The sequence below is a fragment of the Lagopus leucura genome, unplaced genomic scaffold (genome assembly GCF_019238085.1).
Source record: "Lagopus leucura isolate 7727_CA_CO unplaced genomic scaffold, USGS_WTPT01 Super-Scaffold_739, whole genome shotgun sequence".
NCBI classification, from domain to species: domain Eukaryota; kingdom Metazoa; phylum Chordata; class Aves; order Galliformes; family Phasianidae; genus Lagopus; species Lagopus leucura.
The window spans coordinates 623,023-643,114 of record NW_024962255.1 but is presented as its reverse complement, the minus strand read 5'-3'; the positions used below and the strand labels follow the sequence as shown (position 1 = coordinate 643,114).

The 20,092-nt window shown below is 44.3% G+C and overlaps 1 protein-coding gene across 7 annotated transcripts in view; it reads right to left on the bottom strand.

The window, feature by feature from the left end:
• Positions 1-20,092, bottom strand: part of SGMS1 (sphingomyelin synthase 1) — a 76,895-nt gene that overhangs the window by 29,067 nt on the left and 27,736 nt on the right. Inside the window, exon 1 of one of the 7 annotated variants that reach the window (XM_042862942.1) lies at positions 4,343-4,401. The exons of 4 other annotated variants lie outside the window; for them this stretch is intronic. The gene's annotated coding sequence lies outside the window, so the exon portion shown is untranslated. Of the gene's footprint in view, positions 1-2,226; positions 2,310-3,766; positions 3,925-4,342; positions 4,402-20,092 lie in introns of those variants that run through there. 2 more of the 7 variants (XM_042862940.1, XM_042862937.1) reach the window with 2 other exon arrangements.

Below are 20,092 nucleotides of genomic sequence, written 5' to 3'. Positions count from 1 at the left end.
ATCAGAGATACCGTCCTGACAAAAATTACTTGGATTATTTCCAACATTCGGTAACACCGCTTTCAGTCTGACTAAATGAATTATTGGATCCATTCTTTTCCCACCCTTCTCTCACAAGCTGCAGAAACCAGGCCGCCACACAGTGTGACAAAAGCTTGCAAATAGTCCCTTTGCTAAATAGCTGTAATTTGATTACATGGGAAGATAATCCTACCACTGAAAAATATTTATGGTTTAGGAGAGGGTTGTTTACGTAAGTTTAGTAGCTCAGAAATCAAAACAGGCACAAAGTTTTCTCCTGGCTGAGGGATTACTCCAGCCTCCTGGAACAGCTCTTTCTTTCATCCAAAACGCAGCCCCATGCAAGTTGCTTTGAGTTCTCGATTTGAGTTTGCAATAGAGTATTTGCACCTCCTAGCTTCAGTGCTTCCCAGAGGCAGATGCCCTCCTCTTCTGAAGCAACTCCCCACTATCTCTCAGCAGCTGTACTAACACAAAATACAGTTCCTTGAGGTTTGCTCAAATCAGATCTTTGCTATTCTACCCGATGTACAGCAAGGGACCCACATGGAGAAGGCTGAAGAACGCCAGGGCCTTGCCACGGTTCAGGTATGGTGTGACAAGCTTAGAACAGACAAACAAAAGGCCCCCAGAAAGCTTCTCAAATTAGAAGGAAAAAAAATTAAGATACAAAAGGAGTTAGAAATAATATGGGGGAAAAAAAAAAAGAGTAAGAAATCAAAATCAAAGATGCATCAAAACAAGTGGTCGTGCTAGGAAGTCTTCATCACAGCTACTTAATGCTCACTAGCCACAAAGCATTAGATTCCCTGGTATAAATAAACTGGGTTGAATTGAGTTAAACCTCACAGTTTCTAAAAACTAAATCTAACAACACTGCCATCTTTACTGATGAAAAATCTACTTGCACTGCTAAAGGGATCTTTTTAACAGATCCTCTGTACTGCTGGTTACAAGAAGCTAACCAGTACCAAAGGAGAAAGCATCTTGAAACGTTTTGAAGTTGAACTGAGTAGAACTGGCTTCTTGAATGAAGAACTCTCATCCAGAGGTTGAAAAGAGGAACTTCAGTTGTTAGAATTCATCACTTGAGATCACAGAATTTTACTTGGTACAGAACTTCACTGAGTTCTAGACAGGTTTTCTCTACAGCCATATGCACACAACCTCCTAAAAAGAATAAATACTGTTTGTCTCCAAGCTGTCTGTCCAGGCAAAGTGTTACATTACAGGATTTCTGGCCTAAGAATTCTATCAGTAAACATTACCAAGATGTGCTGAACTAAATGCTGTTTTTTCTCCATGCCCCATGCAGAAAAACAGCAGCTGGTGCAGCACACTTGTTGTACCAAGCATCTGGAATGCCCCCCTCTTATATTGGTACTATTAGGATAGGACATTTCACTGGTTATTAGGAGAGCTGCGACATCGGGAACTCTGCTGAACCAAAAAGCAGCTTGAGAAATCCCACTGTTCTCAATGCTGACCAACACAGGGCCAAAAAAAACCCCAACCAACCACCAGCAACAAAATACAAACCCACAAAGAACTACGACCAAAAAACAAAACAAAACAACAACAAAAAAACCCAACAACAACAACAACAAAAACATCAGAAAACAAACTTTCTAGCAAAGAAAACTGGATTTCTTCAACTGGCTTTTGTCCATATTTTAGAAAGGCCATAGAAAATATACTCAAAGTTACAAGGACTAGTGGTAAGTACAAAGACTAGACTGAAAGAGAGAGTGAAGAGCTGCTGACAAGACACCATGTAATGGAAACTTTCTAAAAGCAATTCTTAAGAAGTACGCAGCCCACAGTGCACACAATATATTCACCCTTGGAAGCCTGCTGCCAGCTTCTTCCTAACATTTCACATGCCTATTGCACACTGAAGTCTCTTACAGTTGTATAATACCGTACCCAGGCAGAACACATTCAGTAAGTGAAAGTAAGGCTCCAGTACTTCTCAAATGTTTTCCAAGCTCCTCCAATAAACCTTCCCCATCGACTACCAGAATATGAGCACTACAAACAGCAAAGTCCATCTCCTTATAACTTTGTACTTAAATTACACAGACCGACTTGAAAACTAAACGAGCCGCAGCTACAAACAGCCGCACACACACTGCAGCTGCTTTCACCCCAAGCTGAGCATGCTGAGAGCAAACAGTAACAACACCAAGCATTTGAGATGCTCACCTGAATGCAGCTCCCGCACACCTCAGATTACCTGTTCCAGAGGAGTTAAACCATCTACTTGCAGGCACTCAGATCCCCTCCCCTCCAGCTCTACATCCCCACCCTTCTCTCTTGTGTGACCACATGGTGGAAAACTCCTATTTTCCTGGCTGGGCTTTCTGCTGGGTGAGGCAGCCAAACCAGCTGCGCAGTCACACAAGCACAAGCAAGTCCTTCCCCTTTCAGTGGCGGCAGCGAGTCATCAGAGCAGCTCAGCTGCGTGTCGAAACCGTACCTTGAGTTTCCTAATCTCCCTTTCTATTTTTAAGTGGAGTCATTCCCCCGTTCCCTGCCATGCAGGCAGCTGCAGAGAGCAGCTGGTGACAACAGAGCAGCTGATACGCTCTCCAGTGCTCCCCTGCACATACAACTCAAGATAGCCGAAACTGGGCTCTCTTCCCTCTCTCCGTCCTTCAGGTCTTGTGTCAAGGACAGCTGAGCATCGCTACCCGGCTATCCAGAGGACTGCTGCTCTCCTGACACAGCTCATTTAAAGCAGCTGAAGTCCCAGATGGCACCTCTTATCCCTAAAATGTCCAAGGAGAAAGGCACAGAGGTACTGGAGAAGCAGCTCGCAGTACAGCCAGCGCCTAACTCAGCTGCAGGAAACCTGACAGAAACGGGATGCAGGGCTGCAGGTCCCACTGACCACTGGAAGGTTTGAGCCCATGTCCTCCACGTGCCCCAGTATTAGGCATACGTAACAAACCCTGAATTCTCTCTTCACACAGCTGAGAAGCTTTAAAATGACAGGCTTTAAAATGCGTAGTCACTGTAAAGTCAGCCAAGCAAGGAGGGCACTTTCCTATGTGGCCAGAACTGTTCTGAACCTCTGTGGGGATGCAGAGCACAGACTGTGCAGGGCAGCCAGCCGCATGGACCAGCAAGAAGCTGGGCTCTCAGAGTCTTAGTAGCACACACTTCCAGGAGAGAAGTGGAAAGCAGGCAGGTCAGTCACTTGAGGGGGCCTGGCTGAGAGCTCAGCATCTCAAAGGGCACTTGAGATGAGACTTGCTGAGAGCAAGCTAAGACACTGATTCTGTCTCAGGGCTGCACAGCTTCATTCAGCCTTGTATGCTTTTGGTTGTGGGCAGCTGGAACAGTTTGAGTCCTTTCTGAACTAAGCCCTTTTCCTTTCATTCTCACAGCCACAAATACAGAAGATGAAGCTACTTTTACTCTTCCTCCTATAACATGTTTTTGTGTGTTACCCGCTACCTACAGTACAAATTATTTGAACAAAAGAAGCTTATTGGAAATGTCACTGATAGAATTTAAGGCACATGCAGACAGGACAGATAAGTATCAAAACACTGGACAAAGCCCTTTCTTAAATGCCTGCAAACCCTGGTGTAGATTTAAGCATGCCAAGGTGCCTAGACAGCTCAAACTGGCAGATTCAATCCACCTGGATTCTAGGAAACAAAGCCACCAATCAAATCAGCCCATCAGCCATTAACTCATTTAAAATTAAGCTTTTCTACTGAGTCACAGTACTTACGGGCAGCTGAGTAATGCTTCTGTGGCAAAAGGTGATGGGACTCAGCGGGTGCTCCGTGGCTGCTGCTGCCCGAGGAGCAAAGCCTCGTGGTGAGCAGCCCAGCCGGGAGATCTGAGAACTGCTCCCCGCTACCCAGACAGCAGCAGCCCACAAGGACACACTGCACTCGCTGCTGTGTGGACAGCTACACATCTTTATCGCTGTTTGCTTCCTTCCTTCCTTCCTGGCCTCCAGTTGCTTCAACAAACAGAGATAGGACGCTAATTTCCCCGTCCACCCAAGCTGCTGCAGAACATTTCTTGCTTCTTCATACGACATAAGAATGTTACCTACCTATAGTTCTTCCAGCGCAACAGCAAAATGTAAGTGAACTCCACTGAAAGCCTGGCTTTCCCCCTCTGCCTCACCTTCCTAATCCAGTTTGAGGTGAGGGCTGTGTGCCTTGGCGCAGGGAAGGAGGTTCCCTCCTATTCCCAGCCCCCTGGACTCCATTGCCTTCCCAACCAGAACAGAATGCACACCAGCAACAAAAGCCCACAAGCTAAACAAAGACCTGCAAATCACTTTGCTTCTTACCTCCTGGAAGAGGGGAGTTTTAGGGAAGAGGAACCTTTCTAGCGGTGTTTGCAGGCACTGAGACCTCGTGTTAATGATTTACCCAGTAGTGCTGGATATGTGGTTTATCGTTATCCGCTTTCCTGCCTCAATCTGCATAACCAAATCAACAGGCACATGAACAAGGGACTTTAAGCAGAATTGAATGCCTCAAAGCTCGCTTATCCCACCCCAGTTTAAAAATACATTCCATTTATGTGTGTATGCGTGTGTGTGCATATACACACATACACACAAAAAAATCGATGCCTAGAGGTCTCAGTGTGGGTAAATGTATGTCTGTGTATGCAAACCAACACCTCAGTGATGGATCTGCCCAACCTCATCCCACTTCCACAGGGAGATTCTGGAGCAGAATTACCTGCAGATGTCTTCAGTGCCACTCAGCATCAATTCTGTGAACTCTTCCCACTGAGCACATAGATGAGAAATTTCAGGACTAATTACATGGCACACTACAGGCCAGATTCCTTGTTGCACGAATGACACCATGTTTACCTGGGTCAATACATAACAACAGGGCAGAGGATAGCAGCCAAATTAATAAATCACTTCTGACAAGAAATGCATTCAGATTTGACCAAATGCTCCTGCTTGCTCCCACAGGTCTTATCTTTATGCTGTATTTTCCTAGCCACCTATGGCTGTATGGGTTTAGAGACTAGAAGATACAAAAAGCAGCCAGCCTTGTTCTCCCATGGCTGAGGTGGGACTAAGAGAAGGGGGCATCTTGACGACTGCAGGTAATTAGGAGCAAGCTGTTGAAACACCTTCTAAACACATTTAATCATTATGTATTTAAATATTGCATGTGTTCAGGCAGATGCAACTTAACATCACATACAACCCTAAACAAATTAAAAGAAATATGCTTAATGAATTTTTCCAAAGTACCTGCAAAGCTTTTTTGTTGTTGTTTAGTTGTCATTTTTCCCTTTTCTACAGACTTTGGCCAGGACATATTCAGACAAAGGGCTACCAGGGAGGACAGCCTGAAGTGGCTGTATGTGTATCATTTTTCTTCCAAAGGATGGAACATCTTGGAGTTGTGCTTCCTGTTACGTGGCAGTTGCTTTGCTTCACATCTACCTTCCCAAGCATTGCTGTGAATGATGATCACCACAAAAATGCCTGAAGTCAGCCACGGAGCGTGTGCCTGTTTGTCCCTAATCAGGAGATGAGCTATGTGACAGAATGCTAGATCTGAGGATGATTGCTAGCACTTCAAAGAAATAGCTACTATGAGCTTCAGCACGAATGTTTCTCTGTAGCTCCAGCAGCACTGACACTGGCTGGAGAGCATCCTTCCTGAAGCCTAGCTGGGGAAAGGCCTTCCCTGTCCCGGCATCTTAAATCTGCTTAAGTACTAAAAGCAAAAGGTCACAGCAAGTAGATTATATTGGGTCACCTCCTTCCATGCTCATCAGGAAGGAAGGTGGGAAGTAAAGTCTAGTGGAAGTAACAGGTCATACCCACTTACACCAAGGTGACCCATTCCAAATCCCCAGCACAACAACACAGACAAAGGAAAACAGTGGCATGGCTTCAATGATAACTTGAAATACCAGGAACTTGCAAGCTTTTCTGCATGCATGGCACTCGCGGGTGACAATGCTGTCTCCAGCTGAGCCACTGGCTTGGACAGGAAACCAAAAGCAGAGCTGTAAAAGTGGTTTTCTATAAAAAAGAGAGAAGAATGCCCACAAAGCCGAACTCAGTGAAAAGAAGAGGTCAACAAAAATAAAATTTAAAAGCAACTGGTAAAGAAGAAGTAGCTTAGAGGTGAGATAAGTCAGTTTTTAAAGGGCTTCCCCTTAAATTACTAAGAAGCACTCCTTGCAAAGCAGGGCTTCAATGAAGCAGCTACACTCCTGCCTTTTCAGGACGCATTTTACAGGGCCAACACAAAGGCATGCTTCTTGCTGGCTACCACAGATCACCACCAACACAATGCAAAAGCAGGTATGAGCTCAGCCTGGTTCTGTATTTCTCGGATCATCATCTACCAGAGAGGTCCCATTCAGATTGCTACACATGAGCAACGTAAATCCCCACATTCACTGCTCATATCTCCCAGAGAAAGTATCCTAAAAACCTCTTAAGCAGTGTTGTAAGTTATCTGATTCTGGTTACTGATGCAACAAACCAGCAAAAATATGCCACAAGACCATAAAGAAGTTAATCCCACCATCATTTGCTTTAAAGCACTGCGTTCAACAAACAGTTTGAGGACATATTTTTAAGCACTTTCAAATATATAGCCCATTTTCTTCAAAGTGAAGTTTTTTAGTCTTAACCACAACACAACTGCCTGACCATCTGAAAGGAAACATCTCTTTCTGTACTTGATTGCTGTTTGCTCTGAGCATCAAATCCTCTCCCTCACTTAGCATTCAGTGCCATGATGTGCCAAACAAGCCAACACCAGTGGGAAACTGCTGCCTATTACTCTGCTTCAACATTTCATCCCCAAATCTAGTGGCCTAGTTTATACTAAACCCTCTGTGCAATCTGTAGCACAAATCTCTCCAGAGATGCTGTGAATGCAACAAACCCATCTCCTCAAGCTTATTACTTCTAGCTCCAAGGTGGGTTTTTAAATCACTTTTCCTAAGCTGAAATGCCTTTTTAAAGCAAACACGAAGTTGAGAACATTGGTAAGTTTTAAACAGCTGTGAACTATTGTTTAGTGCTCTCAGTTGTGTGACCCAGAAGTGAAGCACTTCTTATTAATGAAGTAAAAACCCACATCTCTGAAACAAAGCTGTTCTGGCCACCACTGCTCTACCCTTCCCAGAGCTTTCAGCTGGCAGATGTGTATATTCTTCCTTTATATAACGTGATCTTAAACAGGCTAGTAGGTAAAAAGACAAGTGCAGTGGACAACCAGAAAAAAAAAAAATCCTGTCATTTTTTCTAACTAGATTCAAGAGGGAAATCCAAAACTACTTCATCTGTATTACAGCATTAATAGCCATTACCACTTCTATGAGCAAAGCAGTTAAGAGAGGACATTTACTTTTGAAACAGAAGAAAGCTCATCAAATATTCCATAATTGGGTTCTGACATACACTAGAAGCATTAATGAATACCTTGTAGAATTGCCAGTCCATCTTTCAAACAAACTTCCATAACTGCCTGGTTAAGCATTTAGCTGTATCCAACACAAAGGGTGACTCTCGAGGTCCATGAAACACTCATCAGCTCCAGCAATTGCACTTCCAGAGAGCAACACTGTGTCATACAACGTGTGACTCGCAGAGCAATGTCCAGAGGAAACCACACTTTTGTTTCTCTCCCTATAAAAAACTCAACCTGCTTTTAAGTTGAACCACTTTACCCAAACAGAAATCTTTCTGCCAACAGAGAAGCTAATTTCAGCTTGCTGGAACACGTATGCAAGGTGTACTTTAAAATCACAGCAAAAATAACAGTCACACAGCCTGCCACCAAACCAGTCACCTGCAAGATCAGCTAAAAGCTTCCCCTGCTCTCCTCCTCCAGAGAGGCACTAGGGAAATACGCTGTGCTGCTGTATTTCAACACGTGGCTGTACTCTGACCCAATGCCAGTTTTGCAATACCTAACACTCTGGCAGTCCCAGGGCAGCTCCCCAGCCTCTCCCTCCTGTCTGACCCTGCACACGGTCATGGGACTCTACTGAACTGCAATGGCTCAGAGGGATTGCAAGCAGCCATGCTCCCTGGGTGCACGCTGCAACGGAACTGTAAAAAGCTCAGCAGAAACACCAGGGGGGTTGCACAAACCTGAGGTTTTCCAGGCCATAAGACCTTTTGCTGCAGATAAACGAGAGTGCTGCAAGCAATGCAAGCAGCCTGAATTTCACTGCAGCCTCATCTCACTGGAAGCATCTTTGTGAACATGCTCATCCCACATGTTGCAGGCTGTGTACGTCCTGCTGCCGTTGCCGGTGAAACCTCACAGCTGTTGTCCTTGGGATCACCAGTGAAACACCTGCATTGCCTCAGCAGGGACTCTGGGATGGCACAGTGGAGTGTAACTCTCAGAAAACATCAGGGTGGCACAGTGTGTTACTGCCATCCGTTCACACAGGCCACATGCAACGAGACAGCCAGATCAAAGCAAGTGTTTAATGCCACTGTGATCACAGGTTAACCTAGAAGGAAGCTTTCAATAACAGCGACAAAGAACAAGCTGCTCTTTTCAAACTCAGCGTTGCAGCCAGTGGGACACCTGTCACATGGCAGGGAGCTTTCCACGTGTGACTCCATCTCACATCCACACCTACAGCTCCCAGCCTGCCAAGTGCCACTCCTATTCTCAAGCCACTTATTTTACTTCTCGGAAGTCGCATTATCCAGGTGTGTCCAAATGATCCGACTGAAGAAGTCACCACAAGGGAATGCCAGTTTGGTTTAGTTGTTCCAAAACCAAAACCTCAACCCAAATGCCTCTGCTGGAGGCACCTAACAGTTCATCTCTTCAAAACACTGTAATGGGACACACTGATCTTCCATCAAAGAGTTAATTCCTTTCTTATCTGCCCTACATCTCACTATGACCCTGCTGGTTCTCTATACCAGCAGTTTGGGACACAGCAGGTGCTCTGGCTTCTGTAAAGCCTTTGACAGAGCAAGCTGTGTTTGCCTTAATCAGAAACATGGCACGTAAGGATGGAAGGCAGCTGCTGCCATCCAGGAGCAATAAAGAACCTTTCCAAGAAGCGGCCTCACTGATCTGAGACAAGGCTGGCTGAATATAGCAAGTCACTGATTTATTATGCATAAACAGAGCCAAAATGGCCATACTTGGGGCTTACGCACAGCACTGCAAGGCAAACATTCTTCCTTTCAGAAAATGACGCAGTTCAAACTAAACACACATCTCACTAATGCACAGAACTTCTGGCTCACAGGCCTGCCCAGCAATCCCTGTTTTAAACAGTGAGATCTGAAATTGTTAATGCTGGTTTCTATGCAAAGAAGGGGCAGAGAAGTTAGAGAAATATTTGTTTCCTCGGATTTCCTATATCCTTCAGCAGCACCACGCCTTCCTGCAAATGCCAACTGCAGGCTTTGCAGACACTCTCTTACCATCCAGAGGAGTTTCTTATTAACCTAGAACACCCGAAAGCACTTTCCAGTAAAGTGAAATTAACAATTTTTTTTAAAAAAGCAAGAGTTAATATGTACTAGTTTTGCGCCAGAGGTCAGTGACAGGGTTTCTGCCTGTGGAAAAGGCTTTACCCCATCAATGATAAACCAGCTCAGCCTCACATCCTGATCACTGTTCGCATACCACGAGAGTTGCACTGAATGCAAATCAGATAGAAATCCAGCTCCTTAGCCTGCAAAATATTTGTGCAGCGTGTCAACAGGGTCATGAGGTGCTCCTAAACACACAACTGATCCCTGCTGCTCCCACAATGAGCACCTTGTTCTTTCTGTCAGGTCCAGGAGGCAGACCCTAGGGCTGCGTACCTTCTTCAAAGACTCTGAAGACAGAGACAGCTTCATCTATCTGCTTCCGCCATCCTAAGGGCAGGGGAACACCACCAGAGGAGCGATAAGGAGCTATCTGCAACACGGCCTGGCATTACGCATCCCGTGGCAGCACAGTGGGCGCTATCAGTGCCTCACAGGAGGGAGCTGTGCAACATCACCACCTAACACGTGTTCCTTTGGCATTGCTTCTCCCAGGGACATTGCAAGTGCTGGTTTCAAAGGCTGATCCAGTGAACGTGGATTGGTAAGCACATGGAATGGAGCTCGGCGATCCCGAGGCACTCACTGCAGAAGGATGAGAAGATCATATGTGTACACAGCCCTTTCTGCTCCTCCCCAGGAAGGGCAAACACACAGCAGCGCAACAGCACAGGCTGCTTCTGGAACAGCCCAAAACGTGGCCAAACTGGCAGCTCTGCCAGTTGCTAGTTATAAAAGCATTCCTGCTTCCTATTTCTGTACACTGGCCTGCTCTATCTTGTTTTTATAGCCCTGACTGCCATGATGCAGACAAGAAACACAGAAGGACAAAGATCAAAGTGCTGGGTGCTTAGCACAACCTCTGTGCTCCCAACACCAGGGACATAGCAGGACATGGTCCTACCAGAAGAGCGTGTAATGCGTAGGAAGCACTGCTTGTGCTGCAGAAGTACAAGGTACAGGCAAGCATGGAACATAGTGGAGATTCTAATACAGCAAAAGTTACGAAATGTCAGCTATGCTTTATTTCGATCTGACTGCTCAAAACTGGCTAAAGCTATTGGGAGACACTAACACCACACAGATTCCCAAACTAACCAGCCCCGTCACCTGTGGCTGCTTCACAGGGAAGCGTTTACCACAGTCTCCTCTGAGACCTCCAAATGGGACCTCTCACTCATGATAGGTTTTCCCTCTGGGGAAGGTATTTACAGATCAGGCTGCCATTTGCTCTAATTCCACTTTCTCCTAGTAGAAAGTAAAAGTATCGATTCTGCAGAACCATCACTACCTAGTCCTTCCACCAACACCACTGATATATCCCACAAAAAATTCAGCATTTAGCAAGATTCCAAATCATTCTATTTCTTATATGCATTACTACAAGCACCAGAATTTGTGTCTAACTACAATGCTGGGCACTAAGCTGAGCAGGGTTAGTCATCCTGCTCCCACCATGGCCAAGGCTCAGCAGCTTTAATGCACCACAGACCGAGAAGACTGTATTTTTTGGCACATTTGAGTTCTGCTAAATGCTGCTAAGTGAGCTGGGAACTTAAGAAGGATGAACGTGCACAGATTTCATTTGCAAGTATCAGGTTTCAGTTCAAGTTGCTCCTCCTTAAGACAGTTAGCTTTAACGACCAAGAATACATCGACAGCCTGTGTACAGCCCTACTAGAGAATCTGCTAGTTCTCTCAATATTAACAAAACAAATATACTATGCTGTATACACAGAACAGTGATTGTTAAATTAAGTTATGGTCAAATATCTTAAATCTTTTTCTCTTTGCATGGTGGCATTTGAGTTGACTTTCTTTTTCTTTAACGTGACACCAGTCAGAAAGGTTTCCTTTCTACATTCATACCTTCCAAACATTTACCAGATGCCTGTATGCCTGAGAGCAAACCACCATGCCATTCTGATCTCAGTACTACCTTGCAAGTCCCTGGATAATCAACAGAGACAAGGAGAATCATTCTCCTTGCTATCCTGTAGCACTCAGTTATTCCCAATGGATTATCCAAATCCAGAAATACTCAAGCTAATCTGGTCCATGCTGGGTGAGGCAGATGTGTAAATAAACTGAACTCCATCATCCTTCCCGTGCTCTTGGAAATTCAAGCCACAGGAAGCGTCTGTTTCTTTTTGAAGTTCTTCGCTGCTCCCAAAGGATGACACTACTTGGACATTATCATGCTGCACACTATGATTTCCTAGACTAAGAAGAAACTATTTTTTCCCCACCCACACCAGAGAGGCCTAATTCAAAAGAATATTCAGCAGAGCTTCCCTTGACAGTTAAACACCGTGCTTCAGAAGAATCACCAGAAATGTCTTACCTCTACAATTACAGCTCACAAAAACGTAATTCTACAACGAGCCTAAAAGAACTCAAAAGACTAAAGATAAACATGTGAGTTTTCTGAAGAGGTGAATTTGCTCTCTTGTCCCATTTATCTATGTAGCAATTATAAGTTGCTTGTCTGTGTTTTTACAAAAACACGGTGCTTAAACATGCACTGCTCCAGCTTAGAACCTCAGAACTTGAAGTGCTACTTCATCTTCTACTGCTCAAGCAAAACGTAGCAAACGCATCTTAAGACCTCAGATAACAGATTCTTAAATGAAAAGCAAGGTGCTTGCTTTTGCAAACTACCCTATAAACACAAGCAAAGATTATTTAGTCTATATGCTGAATTTTCATCCAAATTAACTGTTTAGACTGAACACAAAAAAAATGGAATAGTGTTGGGAAGTTTTGCAGAACCTGGAGATTGCTTAGAATGCCAACAAAGAGTTAAAATTCAGTCTTATTACAATGAAATCTTCCATGGTGCAATAATGGCTTTTATATTTCTTTTTCAGTGGGGGGATTTCCCTGGCCTCCCTAGGTAATTACAGTAATTTTAGGTTTGCTGCAACAGCTCTTACATGGATGGGAGGAGGGACTGGCAATCCCTGAATACTGATGCTTTACATCCAAACATTAGATGAGAAAATCTTGCTGGATTATTAAAGATCCATTGTACCCACAACTAAAGGCTTTCATCAGCTGGAATCACAGGTCCTTTGTAAAACACTGCCTCCATATTTAACAATATGGCTCCAAAAAAATCTTAATTCAAGTTCACAGTCTGTTCCTGGAATAGTTGAACAGAGAAAGACTTCCCCTTCACAGGCTCACTGTCCTTCCCAGGTGATCATTTTCTGCCATTCATCAGACTCTCTTCTTGTTAAGAGAAGAAAAAACAAACACTTTATCTTGCACATTTGGTTTGGGTTTGCCTCAGATGGAGAAATTTCTTTCAAAGCAAATACTCCTGCAATGTAACAGGGTGTGTGTATATATATACACACACATTCCAGGGGAGAAGGAGAAAGAAAAACCGCCCTGTTGTAGATACTGAATTACATTAGGAAAGACATAGAGAGAGAATATGAAAGAGAAAGAAAGTCTTTATTGTTCTATAGCTACATGCAAGACATTGACTCAGACACTAAAACCAGGTTGACTGCTCCAAGGTAAACATCAAATCCATCCAATGACAGGGACACTTTGTTACATTAGGAAAGACATAAGGAGAGAAGAACATAAAATAGAAATAAAATCTTTATTTTTTCTAGAGCTACGTGCACCATGTTGACTCAGCCACTAAGGCCAGATTGAATGCTCCAAGGAAAATACTGCACCTATCCAGAAATAGAGACTCGATTCCTGGCTTTTGCCAAAAGAGGTGTTATTTCTGCTTAAGACAGACTCCATCTTGGTAGCTTACAAACTACATTTCTGCACATCCAAATTAAACATTAGGAAAGCCAAACCCACCAGCAAAACTTGAACAAGGTGTGTAAGCAGATGGAAATACCTGCAGGCCATTAAGGGGAAAGCTCTCACACGCCTGCTGAACGCTCAGCACGGTTGGGTGGCAAAAGAGCTGGTTGCTGCTATGGAATTACCTCCTCCAAGCTGAAGAATGGTCCAACTGAACAAGCAGGAGGTGGAACAAAGCCTGAAAAGAGGAGCAAGGAGCTCCCAAGCAAACTCAAGTGCAAAAAAAAAGATCGCAGCAGGAGCAGGAGACACACATGGAATTGAGGAATGCTGTCTGATCATGCAGGGTTGGAGTGAAGTAAGCCAAAGACCTTCTGAAATGAATATGGGGAGTGATGTGAAAGGCGACTGGTAATACTGACTCTCAAGAATCTCATGATCCACACACAACAGGGTAAGTCCAGCACAAGGATAACAAACCATTGATGGATGAAGAAGAGGTTGGGGAACACTTCAACTGTACATGAACAAGCCTAAAGGACTCATCCAGATGCACTCACAAGTGCTGAGGGAGCTGGCTAATGGTGTGATGCCCCTCTCAGTTATCTCTGAATAGTCATGGCAACTAGGAGAGGTTTCCAATGGTGGAAAGCAAATGTCATCCTGTCTTCAAGAAGGTGGATCCACGGGCCTACTGGCCAGTCAGCCTCACCTTGATCGCTGGGAGTGGCTAATCCTGGAAAAATTTTCCAGTCACACAAAGGGCAAGAGGATTATTAGGAATAGTCAGTATGGATATATGAAGGGAAAAAAAATAATAATCACACTTCACCAACCTGACCGCCTTGTATGATGAAGCAAGTGGCTTGGTGGGAGAGGGGAGGGCAGCAGAATGTTGCTTGTCCTGACATTATAATACTAGCAACACCATCTCCTGTGACAACCTCAGACAAAATAAAATATGGACTAGATAAGTGAACTGAAAGCAGCTCAGAAGGTGGTGATCAAAAGCACCAAGTGCAGTTGGAAGCCAGTTACTAGAGGTCTACCAAGGCATTGATATGAGAGCTAACTCTGTTGTACCTCTGCATCAGTGAGTGACCTGGATGGTGGGCTATGTGTACCCACAGCAAGTTTGCAGATGACACAATGGGGACAAGTGTCTGATACAAGAGGGTCACACTGCCCTGAACCTTGACAGACTGGAGCAAAGGGCAGACAGGAACCTCATGAAGTTCAAATAAATGCAAAGGGAAGTCCTTCACCTGGGGAAGCATAACCCTAGGCACCAGCACGCAGCTTTGCTAAGAAGGAGCCATGGTTCTGGTTGACATCAAACTTCCATGACTGAGCAAAACAACCATGATTAAAGAACTGCACTCTCTCTGCTATGGGGAGAGGGTGGGAAAGCTGAGAATGTTCTGCCTTCAGATGAGAAGGCTTGGGAGTGAGCCAGAAAAAACTCACAAGCTGTCTCATTCTCAAGATTGAGATTCAGTTTCCAGTACTCTGTAACTCACCTTTGCTACACTTCAGCTCAAAATGCTTTCATAATGGGTCTTTTCTCCCCACAGTGACATAGAGGAAACACTAGTCCAAAGTTTCATCAGACTGCTTGGTATCATCAGATTCCTTTTATCACTCTTACAGCTTCCACTTCTCTTGCCTGTGTTATGTGTTTTGGTGATGTTGTTTTTTGTTGTTGTTTTGTTTTGCTCAGTTGTTCTGTTTTGTGTGTTTTATTATTATCTTGAACATCACCTTTTCAATGAACACCAACAGTTTAAAAACCCCTCTATTCCACAAGTGCTCTGAATTATGTCTACAAGCTGAAGGATGAAACTTTTTCAAGAAAGCAAGAAGAGACACAGACAACTATCACTGATGTCCTAACATACTGATGACCACACAACTCCCCAGACTTGCAAAGAAAAAGAGAGAATGCTAATTACAGATCAACTCACCTCCTCAGTGCCATAAAAGCATCAGCAACACTGTCTCTATAATGCATATTGTCACTGGGATTTCATTAAAGCAGGCGTTTTGCTTCTCGTGCATGGAGCACCCTTGGGATGGGGAGAGCTGTGTCAAGTGATGGCAAGCAGGAAAGTCTCTGGCCTTCAACTCCCAGCTGCCTCCAGCTCTACTGCAAAAGCTGAACGCAGGTTGTCCTCCAGAACCAAACTGCTCCCGGTGATCCTCGGCCAATTAACATGCTGCTTAACACCACCATTAGCAGCCATCACCACACAGACACCACCCAATTCAGGCTTCAGGCAACAGGGAGGATTCTCAGTATGTAACACTGCCATGACCTGCTTTCATGAACAAAAGCACCCTATCCCCCACAGGCTGGTAACACTGAGCCTCTACATCTGTTTCATCTTTTTGACATATTCACCAGCCCATTTAGGTGAAAAGTAGGTAAGATTGTTCCCTAGGAGTTCTGTGCAGTGGGTTTCAGGGCTGCTTACTGATTAGAACAGACAGCCAGCAAAGTTGTGTGGTCTGTATGCACCAACCCACCTGCAAAGCCAGCAGCCTTCCCCAGAAATGAGAGCTCTGCTACAAGAGCAGCATTCCAGCCAACAGATGTACCTGATGTTCAGACTCAGCCACTGCTCTGTGAAACGGAAAGGGACACTGGGAAGTCCAGCAGATCACTGCTGCACTGATCGACCCCGCAGAGCAGCTTGTGTCATAATGAACATTTTGCTGAAGCCGCAGGGCTAGAGTGGGTATTAGAAAGAAAGGAACTGATGCACACAGACACACACACATAGAAGTATATGGGATCAGAAGCTACAGGAAGAAAATACAGCCAACAGAGAAAATCTGCCTCAAAGAAGCAGGCAGCTACAACCAGTCCCTACAGGTAGTTTCTGAGTGATCCCAAATCAGAGACGTGTAATTCCTGCCAAAGGACCACTGCAGGACAAGCCAGCCTCCTCATGGCAGGCTCTCACAACAGAACCTCACCGTAACTTTGGATCATTCACCTAGTGACAAAAATAACTGCATTAATTCCTAAAGTACATTATGTGACAGGACAGAATGACTCAGGTGGACACAGTGGCTTTTCCTTCTGGATAAGAAAGGCTACAGGCCTTCCCATAATCAATGATTTTATGAACTCATGAAGATTTCAGTAGAAAAGACTGACGTTATTTATGAATTGCTGTCAATACCAACATATTCACCATAGCCCTTTGGAAGTCATTGTGCTGCCTAGTTTCTCATGGTGCTCAGATCACAGCTGACGAGCACAGTTGCTATACAACTAAGCAAATAAAAAGGCAAGTTTCTGCAGCCATCATGCATCTCTTAAACAAACAACAATAATAAAAGCAAAAACGTGGTGCTCAGGGACATGATTTAGTAGTGGGTTGTTAGAGTTGGGTACTACAGTTGGGTAGTGGTTGGACTTGATGATCTTTTAAGATCTTTTCCAGCCTGAGTAATTCCGTGATTCTAAATGAATGCTGATCGTAAAGGTTCCCTGATAAAGGTTTATTAAAGGCTGAAAAGCAAGAAGTAGATCTATTGGACACAGTGGCTTTGTTCTTCATTTCCATTCCCACAGAGGTAATTCTTTAGGTGCAACCCAGCCAGCTCATTGTTGCACTTAGAAGAGTTATGAGGCCAACAGGAAACTAAACAAAAGAAAGAAAACTGGCCAGCCCCTGCATGAAGCAGCTGCCTATAAGGATATGACTCACTTGGTGTTAGCACTGTGCCATAAAAGGCTTCCCCCAGTAATTTTGACCATGTCAGCATCTTCATTTATTCCATGGTCAACTGTGTCCAGAAAAGAGCAGTGAGAAGCAGGATTCCTGCGTCTCAAAATTCTGGCGCAACTAGCTGTACAGTAGCCTACAGTATTCACTTGTTCCAAATCATCACCTGTTCAAACAATTCCTCCTTGCTCCAGCTCTCCCCTCCACACCTACAAACTCACCACATACATACCAATGGAATCCCACAAGCTGCGTGACATCTTTCTGTGCTTTCAGAAGCCAATGGACTCTTCCACTTGAGCCAGAGGAGCTGTCAGTTAACAGCTGCATCTTGCTTTGTTCTACCCTCTACCTGAAAGCACATTCCTTACAAAATTTAAATTCCCATATTACAAAAGTTAAATTCCCATATTGCAAGTCAGGAGTGCGTGCATGAAGACAGAGAAATGGCAAATGATGTCCATGCAAGTGCCTGGGTGATCTGTGGGGAATCATCCCTACCTGTATGGGTCCAACTGAGTCCTCTCCTAATCTTACTTCCCCAGAAGGTGACCTTCTGCCTTTCTAATTCAGATGCTACACAACATCTCTTCCCCAGCCACCTCCAAGGTCCTTTTGCAAAGGCTGTGGGGATAGTGTAAGAGCTATATGGGAGCCCACAGATCCTGACAGGCTCTCTCAACATTCATTTTGTAGCTGGGTTCAAGCACAGCTACAATGCAAACGTACTTGTATGCACACCTATGGGACCAGCTAACAGGACACAGTGGTACCATGACTCAGACAGAAACCCAAAGGCACCAGCCAGTATTCCCCGTTTCACATGCACCCACCACAGCTACCATAGGAAAACATCACTAATGGCAGCAGCTGGCAGAGTCGACTCTCTGTTCTATGATTTTTCCCTCTGTTGCATTATTTTGCAAACAAAGGAGGAGACCATGGCAAGTCTCCTTGGAGAATGGCTGTTAGCACCAGGGCTCCGCTTCCCCAGTCGTTTCTGGTCTGTGCTGCTGTTAGGAAGCTGTGCCTTGCCATAGCTCCAGTTCTGCTTGAATTGTTTGGTTTGTTTTGAGAGCATAGCCCTTCCTCCCTGTTTGTGTCTTTTAAACTACTAAGCACTTAATTCTTTTAAACCATAAACCTACATATCCATGGCTCCAAAAATAAAAATGTAAAAGTTACCCCAGACAAAGATGTTCACAACACTGCAAAAACGTTTTAAAAAAAAAAAAGTATATCCATTTAACAGCACCTGCCCATTCAAAACCTTGACAGTACCAATGAAGTGCAATAATAAAATTTTAGAAGGACATTAGAGACAATACTGGCTAAAAGGTATGGACATGGCAAGCTGCAGATATTTCTTGAGAAAAAAACCATGTTGAAGATGAAAGCACAGGTTTTTGCTGGGACAAAGTGCTACGAGGTAGCTCATACGGCATTCAGTCTTATCTAAGTGAAGGTGCCACCTTCTCTATCTACTGACTACATTTATTTAAATAACCAAAATCATAAACCTCTGGTTATAGGGCAGCAATCCTCTGGCACCGAGCCTGCACTCACACAAAGATGCTACTCTCCTCTCCCTGAATGCATAGATGATTTTGTCCTCAAAAGCAAACTTCCTGTAATTTGTTTCAGTAATCTTTAGCAGCAGACTTTAAACTCCACGCCTCTCTTATGATGTTTTTGTTTCCAATACATTCATCCACTGCACACACTTCACTTTATTTGCATTACATCAGCGTTCTGTATCATATCCCATTATACTGCTCTCTCTATTACTTCACCAGATTTTCTGATCTTTTCCGTTAGCACAATTCTCTCTCCTCTACTTTCAAAAAAGTCTGGGCAGTTTAGGAAGGGATCCTCAGCCATTTCTAACCAATGTTAGATAAGCCAGCACTATCACCTGAATGAGACAACACAAGAAGCGCAACAAATGGCAGCTCAGCAGCCTGCTAAGGTGACTGCACTGATCAACAAACCGCCCTGCAGCCAGGAAGCCAGAACATACAGAACTACTTCTCCAAGCCCCCCTGTGCTGGGGAGCCAGTCGCACTCACCCTCACCCAGCATAACCACATGTAGCATACATCACAGTGAGTCAGCTGGACTCACCAGCACCATCCCTCCCCACACTCAGTCCCTACAGAACTGAAACATCAGCAGCTCACTGATGCTCTGGTCTAACAGTGGCAACAGCAAAACATGACGCCTGCCACGCAGCAAAGCTCCACCACAGCCTCTTCCAGCACATGTGATCTGTGAGCAAAATCAATTCTGTCTGTCACATCTAATCAAGTCTCTCAAAGCTCTTGATGCCCCCAAAGCAAAAATGGAGTTTGCAGGCCAGCCCTCAGCCAAGTATATTTGGGCTTTAGAAGGACTCGTAATAGGGAAGTGGGCACAACAGGAGCTGACAGGTTTGGTAACAGTGCACGTGGCGGGTTTAAGTGACACACTAGAAAAAGAAAACCAAAAGAAGCAGAATCCTAACTAGTATCAGCACATACAAATATAAAACCAAGGGCTTTTGCGAGATATGTCAGACATTTCTAATTAAAGATCAAGTCAGAAATCACATAAAACAATCAGAGGATAAAAGAGATGACAGAGTTTAAAATTAAGAAGTAAGAAAAAAACATCACCTAGTAAGTTTCCAGAGCCTGACAGATGCATGCAGGAGATACATTTATGGTTTGCAAAGTTTCTCAGATGAGCTTCAACATTCTGAACAGCAAATGCACAGTCAAAGGCCCAGATGATGCCTCATATATTTTGAAAAGTTATGCTGGGAAGCCCAAACTGGGCTGTGGGGGGGATTTTATTTTATTTTTAGATCAGGTTACACTGCAAAAGTTTTAGCAAGTGAAAATACTTCAACCTAATCCTCACCTAGTGTGAGCAAAATAGCTCTAATCCCACAGGTAGATTATTCTGTCTGGTGGCAAAGCCAAGGAGCTAAAAATGAAGGATGGAGAGTTACCTCAATCAAACTGTCTAG